The 15,593-nt window shown below is 43.4% G+C and overlaps 1 protein-coding gene across 1 annotated transcript in view; it reads left to right on the top strand.

The window, feature by feature from the left end:
- The window catches only part of CPSF1 (cleavage and polyadenylation specific factor 1), a gene marked incomplete in the record, with an annotated part of 548,143 nt that overhangs the window by 111,984 nt on the left and 420,566 nt on the right, over positions 1-15,593 (top strand).

Raw genomic sequence — 15,593 nt, 5'->3', positions numbered from 1 at the left:
ACTAATTGCATTGATGCTACTTTAAATAAAAGTCAATCTTTACATGTAAATTATCACCAGACGACGAGAGGGAAGTTATGCCGACTAACTCTCCTCACGTGTCAGTACCTGCGCCTCCCGCTCAGGAGGTGCGTGATTTTGTGGCGCCAAGTACATCAGGGAGGCCCTTGCAAATCACTTTGCAAGACATGGCTACTGTTATGACAGAAGTATTATCTAAGTTGCCAGAATTAAGAGGCAAGCGCGATAGCTCTGGGTTAAGGATAGAGCGCGCGGATGAGATGAGAGCCATGTCAGATACTGCGTCACAGTTTGCAGAACGTGAGGACGGAGAGCTTCATTCTGTGGGTGACGGATCTGATCCAGGGAGACTGGATTCGGAGATTTCCAATTTTAAATTTAAGCTAGAGAACCTCCGCACATTGCTAGGGGAGGTATTAGCGGCTCTGAATGATTGTAACACGGTTGCAATTCCAGAGAAATTATGTAGGTTGGATAGATACTATGCGGTACCGGTGTGTACTGACGTATTTCCTATACCAAAAAGGCTTACAGAGATTATTAGCAAGGAGTGGGATAGACCGGGTGTGCCTTTTACCCCTCCTCCCATATTTAGGAAAATGTTTCCTATTGACGCCACCACACGAGACTTATGGCAGACGGTCCCTAAGGTGGAGGGAGCAGTTTCTACTTTAGCTAAGCGTACCACTATCCCGGTGGAGGATAGTTGTGCCTTTTCAGATCCAATGGATAAAAAATTAGAGGGTTACCTTAAGAAAATGTTTGTTCTACAAGGTTTTATTTTACAGCCCCTCGCATGCATTGCGCCTGTCACTGCTGCGGCAGCATTCTGGTTTGAGCCTCTGGAAGAGGCCATTCGCTCAGCTCCATTGGATGAAATAATCAACAAGCTTAAGAAACTTAAGCTAGCTAACGCATTTGTTTCTGATGCCGTTGTGCATTTAACCAAACTTACGGCTAAGAACTCCGGATTCGCCATCCAAGCGCGCAGAGCGCTATGGCTTAAATCCTGGTCAGCTGACGTGACTTCTAAATCTAAATTGCTTAATATTCCTTTCAAAGGGCAGACCTTATTCGGGCCCGGCTTGAAAGAAATTATTGCTGACATTACGGGAGGTAAGGGCCATGCTCTACCTCAGGACAGGGCCAAATCAAAGGCCAAACAGTCTAATTTTCGTGCCTTTCGTAACTTCAAGGCAGGAGCAGCATCAACTTCCTCCGCTCCAAAACCGGAAGGAGCTGTTGCTCGTTACAGACAGGGCTGGAAAGTTAACCAGTCCTGGAACAGGGGCAAGCAGGCCAAGAAACCTGCTGCTGCCCCCAAAACAGCATGAAGAGAGGGCCCCCTATCCGGAAACGGATCTAGTGGGGGGCAGACTTTCTCTCTTCGCCCAGGCTTGGGCAAGAGATGTCCAGGATCCCTGGGCGTTGGAGATCATATCTCAGGGATATCTCCTGGACTTCAAAACTTCTCCTCCACGGGGGAGATTTCATCTTTCAAGGTTATCAGCAAACCAAATAAAGAAAGAGGCGTTTCTACGCTGTGTACAAGACCTCTTACTAATGGGGGTAATCCACCCAGTTCCGCGAACGGAACACGGGCAGGGATTCTATTCAAACCTATTTGTGGTTCCCAAGAAAGAGGGAACCTTCAGGCCAATCTTGGACTTAAAAATCCTAAACAAATTTCTAAGAGTTCCATCATTTAAAATGGAAACTATTCGAACCATCCTTCCCATGATCCAAGAGGGCCAGTACATGACCACAGTGGATCTAAAGGATGCCTACCTTCACATACCGATTCACAAGGACCATTACCGGTATCTGAGATTTGCCTTCCTAGACAGGCATTACCAGTTTGTAGCTCTTCCCTTCGGATTAGCTACGGCTCCAAGAATCTTTACAAAAATTCTAGGATCACTTCTGGCGGTACTAAGACCGCGAGGCATAGCGGTGACTCCGTACCTAGACGACATTCTGATACAAGCGTCAAGTTTTCAAACTGCCAAGTCTCATACAGAGATAGTTTTGGCATTTCTGAGGTCGCATGGGTGGAAGGTGAACGTGGAAAAGAGTTCTCTATTACCACTTACAAGAGTTCCCTTTCTAGGGACTCTTATAGATTCTGTAGAGATGAAAATTTACCTGACAGAGGCCAGGTTATTAAAACTTCTAAATGCTTGCCGTGTCCTTCACTCCATTCCACACCCGTCAGTAGCTCAGTGCATGGAAGTAATCGGCTTAATGGTAGCGGCAATGGACATAGTACCATTTGCGCGCCTGCATCTCAGACCGCTGCAATTGTGCATGCTAAGTCAGTGGAACGGGGATTACTCAGATTTGTCCCCCCTACTAAATCTGGATCAAGAGACCAGAGATTCTCTTCTATGGTGGCTTTCTCGGCCACATCTGTCCAAGGGGATGACCTTTCGCAGGCCAGATTGGACGATTGTAACAACAGACGCCAGCCTTCTAGGCTGGGGAGCAGTCTGGAATTCCCTGAAAGCTCAGGGATTATGGACTCAGGAGGAGAAACTCCTCCCAATAAATATTCTGGAGTTAAGAGCAATATTCAATTCTCTCCTAGCTTGGCCTCAGTTAGCAACTCTGAGGTTCATCAGATTTCAGTCGGACAACATCACGACTGTGGCTTACATCAACCATCAAGGGGGAACCAGAAGTTCCCTAGCGATGTTGGAAGTCTCAAAGATAATTCGCTGGGCAGAGTCTCACTCTTGCCACCTGTCAGCGATCTACATCCCAGGCGTGGAGAACTGGGAGGCGGATTTTCTAAGTCGCCAGACTTTTCATCCGGGAGAGTGGGAGCTTCATCCGGAGGTCTTTGCTCAACTGATTCGTCGTTGGGGCAAACCAGATCTGGATCTCATGGCGTCTCGTCAGAACGCCAAGCTTCCTTGTTACGGATCCAGGTCCAGGGACCCGGGAGCGGTGCTGATAGATGCTCTGACAGCCCCTTGGGTCTTCAACATGGCTTATGTGTTTCCACCATTCCCAATGCTTCCTCGTTTGATTGCCAAAATCAAACAGGAGAGAGCTTCGGTGATTCTGATAGCGCCTGCGTGGCCACGCAGGACCTGGTATGCAGACCTAGTGGACATGTCGTCCTGTCCACCGTGGTCTCTGCCTCTGAGACAGGACCTTCTAATTCAGGGTCCTTTCAAACATCCAAATCTAATTTCTCTGAGGCTGACTGCATGGAGATTGAACGCTTGATTCTATCAAAGCGTGGCTTCTCGGAGTCTGTTATTGATACCTTAATACAGGCTAGGAAGCCTGTTACCAGAAAAATTTACCATAAGATATGGCGTAAATATTTACATTGGTGCGAATCCAAGAGTTACTCATGGAGTAAGGTTAGGATTCCTAGGATATTGTCCTTTCTACAAGAGGGTTTAGAAAAGGGCTTATCTACTAGTTCGTTAAAGGGACAGATTTCTGCTCTGTTTATTCTTCTACACAAACGTCTGGCTGAAGTTCCAGACGTTCAGGCTTTCTGTCAGGCTTTAACTAGGATTAAGCCTGTGTTTAAGTCTGTTGCTCCGCCGTGGAGCTTAAACTTAGTTCTTAATGTTCTTCAAGGCGTTCCATTTGAACCCCTTCATTCCATTGATATCAAGCTGTTATCTTGGAAAGTTCTGTTTTTGATGGCTATTTCCTCGGCTCGAAGAGTCTGAGTTATCTGCCTTACACTGTGATTCTCCTTATCTGATTTTTCATTCAGACAAGGTAGTCCTGCGTACTAAACCTGGGTTCTTACCTAAGGTAGTTACTAACAAGAATATCAATCAAGAGATTGTTGTTCCATCTCTGTGTCCTAACCCTTCTTCAAAGAAGGAACGACTTTTGCATAATCTGGACGTAGTCCGTGCCCTGAAATTCTATTTGCAGGCAACTAAGGATTTTCGTCAAACTTCTTCCCTGTTTGTCGTTTACTCTGGACAGGAGAGGAGAGGTCAAAAGGCTTCGGCTACCTCTCTCTCTTTTTGGCTTCGTAGCATAATACGCTTAGCCTATGAGACTGCTGGACAGCAGCCTCCTGAAAGGATTACAGCTCATTCTACTAGAGCTGTGGCTTCCACCTGGGCCTTTAAGAATGAGGCCTCTGTTGAACAGATTTGCAAGGCTGCGACTTGGTCTTCGCTTCACACTTTTTCAAAATTTTACAAATTTGACACTTTTGCTTCGTCGGAGGCTATTTTTGGGAGAAAGGTACTTCAGGCAGTGGTTCCTTCTGTTTAATGTTCCTGCCTTGTCCCTCCCTTCATCCGTGTACTTTAGCTTTGGTATTGGTATTCCATAAGTAATGGATGACCCGTGGACTGACTACACTTAACAGGAGAAAACATAATTTATGCTTACCTGATAAATTCCTTTCTCCTGTAGTGTAGTCAGTCCACGGCCCGCCCTGTTTTTACGGCAGGTCTAAATTTTAATTAAACTCCAGTCACCACTGTACCCTATGGTTCCTCCTTTCTCGTCTGCTTTGGTCGAATGACTGAGTATGATAGGTGAGGGGAGGAGCTATATAGCAGCTCTGCTGGGTAATTCTCTTGCAGTTTCCTGTTAGGAAGAGATATATTCCATAAGTAATGGATGACCCGTGGACTGACTACACTACAGGAGAAAGGAATTTATCAGGTAAGCATAAATTATGTTTTTTGTGAATATCCTTTTCTGATTTTTCATCAGGATAAGGCAGTGTTGCTTCCTGATATTCATCATTTTGTTCAGGTTTTGATTCGTATCAAACCTGTCATTAAGCCAATTTCTCCTCCTTGGAATTTTAATTTGGTTCTGAAGGTTTTTCAGGCTCCTCTATTTGAGCATATGCTTGCTCTGGACATTAATTACTTTCATGGAAAGTATTGTTCTTTTTGAACATCTCTTCAGCTAGAACAGTTTTTGAATTATCTGTTCTTTCTTGTGAATCTTTTTTTCTGATTTTTTTTTTTTCATCAGGATAAGGTGGTTTTTACTGTCCTCATTTCAATTCTTACCTAAAGTTGTAAATTCTAACAAACATTAGGGAGGAATTATTGTTTTCCTAAGACTTCTTTGGTGAGATTCTTACTTTCTTTGGATATGGTAAGAGTTTTTGAAATTCTATGTTGAAGCTATTCAGATTTCAGATAGACTTCTAGTCTATTTTTTTATCTTTTCTGGTTTTAGGAAGGTCAAAAGGCTTCTGCCATTTATTTGGCATCTTGCTTAAACTTTTGATTCATCATGCTTATTTGGAGTCGGGTGGATTCCCGCCTCGGAGGATTACGGCTCATTCTACTAGGTAAGTTTCTACTTCCTGGGCTTTTTAGGAATGAAGCTTCTGTTGATCAGATTTGCAAAGCAATGACTTGGTCTTCTTTGCATACTTTTACTATGTTCTACCATTTTGATGTTTTCTCTTCTTTAGAAGCAGTTTTGGTAGAATGGTACTTCAGGCAGCTGTTTCAGTTTGATTCTTCTGCTTATGATTTCAGTTTTTTTCATTATAAAAATTGAAACTTTTTTGATTTGGGTAGTGGATTAATTTTTCAGCGGAATTGGTTGTCTTTATTTTTATCCCTCCCTCTCTAGTGACTCTTGCGTGGAAGTTCCACATCTTGGGTATTTGCTATCCCATACGTCACTAGCTCATGGACTCTTGCTAATTACATGAAAGAAAACATAATTTATGTAAGAACTTACCTGATAAATTCATTTCTTTCATATTAGCAAGAGTCCATGAGGCCCACCCTTTTTGTGGTGGTTATAATTTTTTTGTATAAAGCACAATTATTCCAATTCCTTATTTTTGATACTTTCGCTCCTTTCTTATCACCCCACTTCTTGGCTATTCGTTAAACTGAATTGTGGGTGTTATGAGGGGTGTATTTATAGGCATTTTAAGGTTTGGGAAACTTTGCTCCTCCTGGTAGGAATGTATATCCCATACATCACTACCTCATGGACTCTTGCTAATATGAAAGAAATGAATTTATCAGGTAAGTTCTTACATAAATTATGTTTTTCATATGACTGATTCCTTTATTTCAATTTCTTCCCTTCCAGTTTTTTAACTGGGGGCATTGGGCTCTGTTCCAGTTTTTGGGACATTATGGTTGGAGCCTTGTTTTACGGTTATATGTTTTAAAAGTCCTTGCCAGGAGCTAACTTTGTAGAGACCTGGCTTGATAAAAACAAAACAAAAAAAAAACATAGCCTGCTGTTGAATCGAAGACAGCATGGAGAACGTGTCCCGGTCCGGAATTGGATCTTGTGGGGGCTGACTCTCTGTTTTTCGTTTAAGTTTGGTTTTAAGCTCAAATGTTTTTCTCTCAGAGGCAGTTTCTGTTTTCTATATTGTCTGAAGATTAGACAAGAGGAGAGTCATCCTTGCTCTGTGCAGGAGATCTCTTAGACCTGAGAGTGATGGTTCCAGTTTTAATACTGGTCCAGGATCTGGCTCTCGTAAAATGGGAATCCTCGAACCACTTTATGAGAAGGGTACTGTCCTTCAGGAGGGGTACTTTTATTGTGCCTTTTTTTCCCTTAATCCTAGTGGTTCATTTTATGAAAACGATGGATTTAAGATCAGGTGCCTTCATGTGCCGTTCATGAGAATCGGCTCAAGTTTTTGGGTTTGACTTTCTGGACAAACACTTCTGTTCGTGATCCTTTCGATCTTGCCATAGTTCCGAGTTTTTACGGAGACTCTGGGATCGCTGTGGCGATGCTTCAGTTGTGTGACATTGCAATTGTGCTCTAACTGGCTGATGTCCTATTCCCAGCGTTATCCTTGCAACAAGCAGGATTTACTCGGACATGGTGTTATACTTCCCGTGATCCCGGGAGAGGAAGGTGGCCTTGGACAAGTGTTCCTTAGTCCCAAGCTCATTGGTAGATTTTTCTTAGGAATCGTGACTGGTTCCATATCTATGTAGGATTTTCTGACTTAGGTCAGGAAATTAATTTCTATAATTTTATGCCTAGTTCTTCAATCCACCTCTCGGCCTTCAGTGGATTAGTACTTAGGTGTAGTCGGTCGGCTGGTGTTAGCAAGCCACAATAGCCGGACAGGTAGCTCAGCATGCTACGGTGCTGTGGCTGACCGTTGTGACAACCCAAGGGTTGCAGATTCGATCTCCAGTGTGTTGTCTACTCTGTCTTTCATCCTTTTAAAGTTGATCAACTGAGCAGTATCTTGTGTACCTTACAATTCCGTTTGTTGCTTCCACTTCTGGTCTATGTAGTTAAGCATACTCAGGGAAAGGAGACTATGCGGATTTGTCTCCTCAGTCTCTGGATCATCTATTCCAGGGAACTTGATTTAGCAGTGTGTGGACTTTGGCGGAGTCTATATTCTTTTTATAGACTTCCTGGTACTCGGAGCGAGCTCAAGGCGCGTCTGGTCTCAGTTGGCTTCGGCCCAGTTTCCTATTTTTTTTTTAAAGACGGACAATATGTCCATGCCGGGATGGAACGAGGTGTTCCTTAACCAGGGCTGAGGTGGCCAAGCTTATCCAGTGGGCAGCAGCTCATTATTGCTATCTGTCAGCGGTCCATATTCCAGGGGTGGACACTTTGGAAACGGATTTCTGAGTAGACAGATCTTTCATCTGGGAGTATTTTCCAACCTGATTTTCATATGGGATCGGCTGGATTTGGATCTCATGGCATTGTGTCAGAATGCCGGGCTTCTGGGTTAAGGTCCCCAGTCCAAGCTGATTGTTGCCTTGGAAGTTCTTTGGTCCTTCGGCCTAGAATGTCTATCTTCCCCATTTGTGCTGCTTTCCGGGTGGTTGTTCAAGCCATATAGGAAGGGGTTTCAGTGATCCTCCTCGCTTCTGCGTGGCCTCACAGGATTTGCTTTGTTGCTCCGGTGAACAGGTCATCTCTGAAACATGGATACTTCTGTTGGGGAGGGACCTTTTTTTTTTTTTTATTCAGAATTTTTTCCTCTCATCCAAATCTTGTTTCTCTGAAGCGGATTGATTGGAGATTGGACGCTTGATCCTATGCAAGTGGGGATTCTCTGATTCGGTCGTAGTTACCTTATTTCAGGCATGTAAGTCTGTAACTAGGAAGATTTACCTTAAATTAGGGTGTAAATAATTTTATTGGTGTGAATCCAAAGGTTACTCATGGAGTAGTTAGGATTCCCAGGAATTTTATCTTCTCTCCAAGAAGGATTGGAGAAGGGTTTTCTTCAGTGAGTTCCCTAAAGGGTTGGATCTCTGTTTTGTCTATTTATTTCCACATGTGTCTGGCACTTGTCTCAGATGTTCAATCTTTTTGTCAGGCTCTGATTAGAGTCAGACCTGTGTTTAAACCACTTGCTCCTCCATGGAGTTTGAATTTAGATCTTAAGGTTCAGAGGTTTCATTGTATCTATGTATTCCATAGATATTGAGTTATCTTGGAAAGTTTTATTTCCTGTTCCTATTTCGTTTACTCGATGAGTATCTGAGTTTTCGGCATTTCTCTATAATTCTCCTTACCTTATTTTTCATGCGGATAAGGTAGTGTTATGTACTAATCCTGGTTTTCTTTCTAAGGTTGTTTCAGAAAGAACATTTATTAGAATGTTGTTGTTCCATCTTTGTGTTTTAATCCTTCTCAGAAGGAACGTCTGCTTCATTATTTAAATGTAGTCCGTGCTTGGAGTTCTACTTTCAAGCTAATAAGGATTTTATAAATTCGATACTTTTGCCTCGGTTGAGGTTGTTTTTTGGGAGAAAGGTTCTTCAAGCAGTGGTGCCTTCCGTTTAGGTTCCCTGTCTTGTCCCTCCTGTTTCATCCGTGTACTATAGCTTTGGTATTGTATCCCACAAGTAAGGATGAAATCCGTGGACTCATCGTATCTTGAAAAAGAAAAGGAAATTTATGCTTACCTGATACATTTATTTATTTTTCGATACGATGAGTCCACGGCCCGCCCTGTTCTATGAGACAGGTTATTATATTTTTTGTTAAACTTCAGACACCTCTGCACCTTGGCTTTTCCTTTCTCTTGCTAACTTCGGTCGAATGACTGGAGTGGGAGGGAAAGGGAGGAGCTATATATACAGCTCTGCTGTGGTGCTCTTTGCCTCCTCCTGCTGACCAGGAGGCGTAATCCCACAAGTAAGGATGAAATCCGTGGACTCATCATATCAAAAAAGCAATAAATTTATCAGTTAAGCATAAATTTCCTTTTCTTTAGACTCTTATCGAATGTTTTTTTTGTATCCTTTGTTGAAAAGTATACCTAGGTAGGATCAGAAGGTGCTAATTGGTAGCTGCACAAATATGCCTCTTGCTATTGGCTTTCAGCTAGCTCCCATTGGTGCATTACTGCTTCTTCAACATAGGATACAAAGAGAATGAAATAAATTAGATAATGAAAGTATGATACAAGACGTGTACTTTACAAAGTCTCTATAGTGTACCCCCCAGCACAGGTATGTATGTATGTAATATCTTCTTCCGGACAGGACCCTCCTGTCGTGTCCAGCTAGGATAAGACACTTCCTATAGACATTTCTCAAGAAGTTTGCTTGATTTCTCCCATAGGTTTAAGGAGTATTTGTGTTCAACCATTTCTGAGTTATTGGCGTCCATGCCTCCTCCTAGGAAGAGTAGGTGCTTCTGAGGGGGATACCTCTTCTTGGTTTAGTTTATCCTGTACCACTCTCAGGAGTATGTCAGATCAAGGATACTGAGATTTTATCTGTTAGTCGAGATTCTTCTATGGATTTGGAATCAGAGTTCTTCCTTTTATTTTCAAAATGGAACATTTGCATAGCTTCAAGGTTTCACTGACCCGAGGAGTTTAGGGTTCTGAATCCTCTAAGAGAATTCCGTTAAACAGCTGGCCCTGTTATTTAACCATCCATCTAAGGCATTGGAGGTGTTACCTGTTCCAGAAGCAGTGTGTCTGGTAAACCAGCTATATAATAGTTGTGTACCTCACCTTATGCATGCAAATCGGCCACAAACCACTAACCCAGCTAAGGGGTTCTGTCCTGCTCCAATGTATATTACACATGGAGCAACGACTGATCTTACCCCTTAATTTAAAAGCAATCTGCACAAAGCAATGACAGAATAGTTGGCGATTATCCTCAAACCAAGTAAGCGAAAGCGCAAATCTGGGGATATGTCTGCATCTGTCGATTTCTGTCTGACACGATGAGTCCATGGATCATCTAATTACTATTGGGAAAATCACTCCTGCCCAGCAGGAGGCGGCAAAGAGCACCACAGCAGAGCTGTTAAATAGCTCCTCCCTTCCCTCCCACCCCAGTCATTCTCTTTGCCTACGTTAGTGCTAAGAAGTGGTAAAGTTAGGTGTTAGTAAAGATTCTTCAATCAAGAATTTTTTATTTTTAAAGTAGTACAAGATTGTGCTGCTTTGATGTGGACTACGGCTACACCCTAGAACAGTCTCTTCAGTAGAGCAGTGGTGGCTTTAGAGCAATGGAAACTTGTGGGACATAATTCTCACTGCGCCTCTGGCAGATGTATGAGGTAAATGCTAACTTTAATTTTTCTGGGGTAATGAAGAAGACTCGGAAAAAATTGGGCACTTTACTTACTAGAGATGACACACACAAACATAAAGGACTCGGTAATGTTTGGGCTCTTTATTGCAAGGATCATATATTCTCCTATTGATAAGGAGACATTATGTAGACAGCTGGGATGCAGGCACTGGGGCTGAGGAGTAACTAGGCTCTAGGTTTTTAGTGGTTTGCACGGCTCCTGACGGTTTTACTATCAAGATGCCGATGAGGAGATTTTTTTTCTAAGACGCCCACGATGGATGGAGCTATGAGGGGCGGCAATCTGAGTTACGCGCCACTTTCCCTCACTTCCTAGTGACTAGAGGGAGTTCAGTCTGTTTTGATTACGCATGTTTTTCACAGAGGCATGCGTTTCTAGATCGGAGACCGTTTTTCTATAGCTACTGCCTGAGTCCGGATCTTTTACTAAAGGGAAAGCTTCTGCAAAGTGCCAGTGTCAGCAGGGCAGGTAGGCACCTCAGCAAAGTGAGCTGAGGTGTAGAGGTGATCTAAAGTGTCCTTTAGGCCTCTCTGCATATAATAAATAAAAAAAGTTACAGTTTAACATTTAAAGTTACGGTAACGTTTTTCTGTTTTTAATTTGTATCTGATAGTTTGATCCATTCTGAGTCAGAATGGACCAAGAGGCATTGCAAAGTGTCACTTGTTCTTTATGTTTTAATGCCAATGTGGAACCACCGATCCCTTTCTGTTCCTCATGTATTGAGGACTTTAAATGATAGGAATACACTTTTTTCTGAGACGGATGTTGTCCAGGAGTCTAATGACAATGTTCAATATATGCCGCAGCTTTCTCCTCAAGCGTCCCAAATTTTACCACCCACACATGCAGTGCCCTGCACTTCCCCTCTAACTCCTCCTGGAGTTACGTTGCAAGACATTGCTTCCCTCATGTCTTCTGCAGTTTCTGATGTGTTTTCTGCTTTCCCCATGTTGCAGGGAAAACGCAAGAGAAAAAATAAACATTCAGTTAGCGAGGTTACTGATGCAGTTGTCGCTATTTTGAACGCCCCCTCCCAGAAGTCTGAGGAGGAGGATACTTCGGTAGCATCTGAGGGTGAAATCTCAAATTCTGACAGTGTAATTCCTCCTGCTGATACTGAAATTGTATCTTTCAGGTTCAAGCTAGAACACCTCCGTCTGTTACTCAAGGAGGTTTTAGCTACACTGAATGACAGCGACACTATGGTCGTAGTTGATCCTAAGAAATCCAGTAAGCTAAACAAATATTTTGATGTACCTTCCTCGGTAGAGGTTTTTCCAGTACTAGACCAAGCTTCTGAGATCATTGCCAAGGAATGGGAGAGACCGAGTATCCCTTTTTCTCCATCTCCTATATTTAAAAAGATGTTTCCCATAGCGGACTCTATCAAGGAGGCTTGGCAAACAGTACCCAAGATGGAAGGAGCCAAGAGAACTACTATCCCCATAGAGGATAGTTGTGCCTTTAAATTAAAGATCCTATGGACAAAAAATTAGAGGGGTTACTCAAGAAGATGTATGTACACTAAGGTTTACAATGGCAACCTGCTGTGTGTATTGCTACCATCACTAGTGCAGCGGCATATTGGTTTGATGTGTTGTCTGATGCTATTTGGACAGACACTCCCCTTGATGAGATCCAGGATAGGATAAAAGCCCTTAAGTTGGCTTATTCCTTTATTACTGATGCTTCCCTACAGGTTATCAAACTAGGAGCAACAATTTCAGGTTTTGCTGTACTAGCCCACAGAGCTTTATGGTTAAAACCTTGGTCTGCAGATGTGTCATCTAAGTCTAAACTTTTAGCGATTCCTTACAAAGAAACCTTGTTTGGACCGGGTTTGACGGAAAATAATCTCTGATATTATGGGAGGAAAGGGTCATCTTCTCCCTCAGGATAAGAGAAACAAGCAAAAGGGACGTCAGAGTAATTTTCGTTCCTTTCGAAATTTCAAGGGAAATTCTGCCGCTTCCTCTTCCAAGCAAGAACAGTCTAAATCTTCCTGGAGACCCAATCAGTCTTGGAACAAGGGAAAACAATCCAAAAAGCCTTCTATTGAATCTAAGACAGCATGAAGGGCCTGCTCCCGATCCGGGACCGGATCTTGTAGGGGGCAGGCTTTCCTTCTTCGCTCAGGCTTGGGTTCGAGATGTTCAGGATCCCTGGGCTGTGGACATAGTGTCCCAGGGATACAAACTAGAGTTCAAGAATTTTCCTCCCAGAGGCAGGTTTCTGCTTTCAAGATTATCTGTAGACCAGACAAAAAGAGAGGCGTTCTTACACTGTGTACGGGACCTCTCCGACCTGGGAGTGATAGTTCTTGTTCCGATGCAGGAACGGGTCTGGGGTTTTATTCCAATTCCAATCTGTTTGTGGTTCCCAAAAAGGAGGGAACCTTCAGACCAATTTTAGATCTCAAGAGTCTAAACAAATTCCTCAGAGTACCGTCCTTCAAGATGGAAACTATTTGTTCCATTCTTTCTTTGGTCCAAGAGGGTCAATTTATGACAACGGTGTATTTAAAGGACGCGTACCTGCATGTTCCCATTCACAGGGATCATCACAAGTTTCTAAGGTTTGCATTTCTAGACAAACACTTCCAATTCGTGGCTCTTCCTTTCGGCCTTGCCACAGCTCCCAGAATTTTCTCAAAGGTTCTGGGATCCCTGTTAGCGGTGTTCCGATTACGGGGCATTGCAGTGGCACCCTATCTGAACAACATCCTGGTCCAGGCGCCATCCTTTCAACAAGCAAGGTCCCACACGGAAATGTTATCTTTCTACGCCAGCCTTCTAGGATGGGGAGCAGTCTGGGGCTCTCTAAAGGCTCAGGGAACTTGGACTCAGTTAGAGTCTGTTCTGCCCATAAACATTCTGGAGCTGAGAGCAATCTTCAATGTTCTTCTGGCCTGGCCCCAGTTAGCCTCGGCCCGGTTCATCAGGTTCCAGTCGGACAACATAACTTTAGTGGCTTACATCAACCATCAGGAAGGAACGCAGAGTTCCTTAGCCATGACAGAGGTAGCCAAAATAATTTGGTGGTCGGAGACCAACAATTGCTGTCTGTCGGCGGTCCACATCCCAGGGGTGGACAACTGGTAGGCGGACTTCCTGAGCAGACAGACCTTTCACCCGGGGGAGAGGGAACTCTATCCAGAAAGCGTTTTCCAGCCTGATTCTCAAATGGAGTCAGCCGGAATTGGATCTCATGGCATCTCGGCAGAATGCCAAGCTTCCGAGGTACGGATCGAGGTCAAGGGACCCTCAGGCTGTACTGATAGACGCCCTGGCAGTACCTTGGAATTTCAGTCTTGCATACCTATTTCCTCCGTTCACTCTTCTTCCTCGGGTCATTGCTCGAATCAAGCAGGAGAGGGCGTTGGTGATCCTCATTGCTCCGGATTGGCCTTGCAGGATTTGGTATGCAGATCTGGTGGACATGTAGTTCTTCCACCTTGGAGACTTCCGTTGAGGAAGGACCTTCTACTTCAAGGGCCCTTTATCCAAATATAGTTTCTCTGGAGCTGACTGCTTGGAGATTGAACACTTAATTTTATCCAAACGTGGATTTTCAGAATCGGTCATTGAGACCATGATTCAGGCTCGTAAACCTGTAACTAGAAAGATTTACCATAAGATATGGCGTAGATTTCTATATTGGTGTGAATCCAAGGGCTACTCTTGGAGTAGAGTTAGGATTCCTAGAATTCTGTCATTTCTCCAAGATTTGGCGAAAGGATTATCGGCAAGTTCCCTAAAGGGTCAAATATCTGCCTCGTCTATTTTGTTACATAAATGGCTGGCGGACGTTCCAGACGTGCAGTTGTTTTGTCAGGCTTTGGTCAGGATCAGGCCTGTGTTCAAACCAGTTACTCCTCCCTGGAGTCTTAATTTAGGTCTTAAGGTTTTTCAAGGGGGTCCGTTTGAGCCTATGCATTCCTTAGATATTAAGTTATCATCTTGGAAAGTTTTTTTTCTTCTTGTTGCTATTTCATCTGCTCGTAGAGTGTCAGAGCTCTCGGCATTATGGTATGAGTCTCCTTACCTTATTTTTCATTCGGATAAGGTAATTTTACGTACAAAGTTAGGGGTTTCTCCCTAAAGTGGTTTCAGATCGGAACATTAATCAGGAGATTTATGTTCCTTCCTTGTGTCCTAATCCTCCTCAGAAGGAACGACTTTTGCACAATTTAGACGTGGTACATGCTCTAAAATTTTACTTACAGGCGACTAAGGATTTTCATCAGTCTTCTGCTTTGTTTGTGGCTTTCTCGGGAAGACGTAAGGGACAGAAAGCTACGGCTACTTCTCTCTCTTTGTGGGTGAAGAGTATAATTTGCTTTGCCTATGAAACTGCTGGACAGCACCCTCCAGAGAGAGTTACGGCTCATTCTACGAGGGCTGTTGCTTCCTCCATGGGCATTCAAAAATGAAGCTTCTGTGGAATAGATTTGCAAGGCTGCAACTTGGTCGTCTCTTCACACTTTTTCCAAATTCTATAAATTTGACACTTTTGCCTCAACTGAGGCCGCTTTTGGGAGAAAGGTTCTGCAAGCAGTGGTGCCTTCAGTTTAGGTTCCCCTTTCTTGTCCCTCCCTTATCATCTGTGTACTCTAGCTTGGGTATTGATTCCCAATAGTAATTAGATGATCCTTGGACTCATCGTATCATTAAAAAGAAAACTAAATTTATGCTTACCAAATACATTTCTTTCTTTCTTGACATGAGTCGTCCACGGCCCGCCCTGTTCTTTAGACAGGTTGTGGTTATGTTATAAACTTCAGACACCTCTGCACCTTGTTGCTTCCTTTCTCTCCTTTACTTTGGTCGAATGACTGGGGTGGGAGGGAAGGGAGGTGATATTTAACAGCTTTGCTGTGGTGCTCTTTGCCGCCGCCTCCTGCTGGACAGGAGTGATATTCCCAATAGTAATTAGATGACCCGTGGACTCACCGTGTCAAATAAATTTATCAGGTAAGCATACATTTTATTTCTCTCTCTCTCTCTCTCTCTCTCTCTCTCTCT

Source organism: Bombina bombina, chromosome 5 (genome assembly GCF_027579735.1).
Source record: "Bombina bombina isolate aBomBom1 chromosome 5, aBomBom1.pri, whole genome shotgun sequence".
NCBI classification, from domain to species: domain Eukaryota; kingdom Metazoa; phylum Chordata; class Amphibia; order Anura; family Bombinatoridae; genus Bombina; species Bombina bombina.
This window is presented reverse-complemented; position numbering and strand designations above follow the sequence as displayed.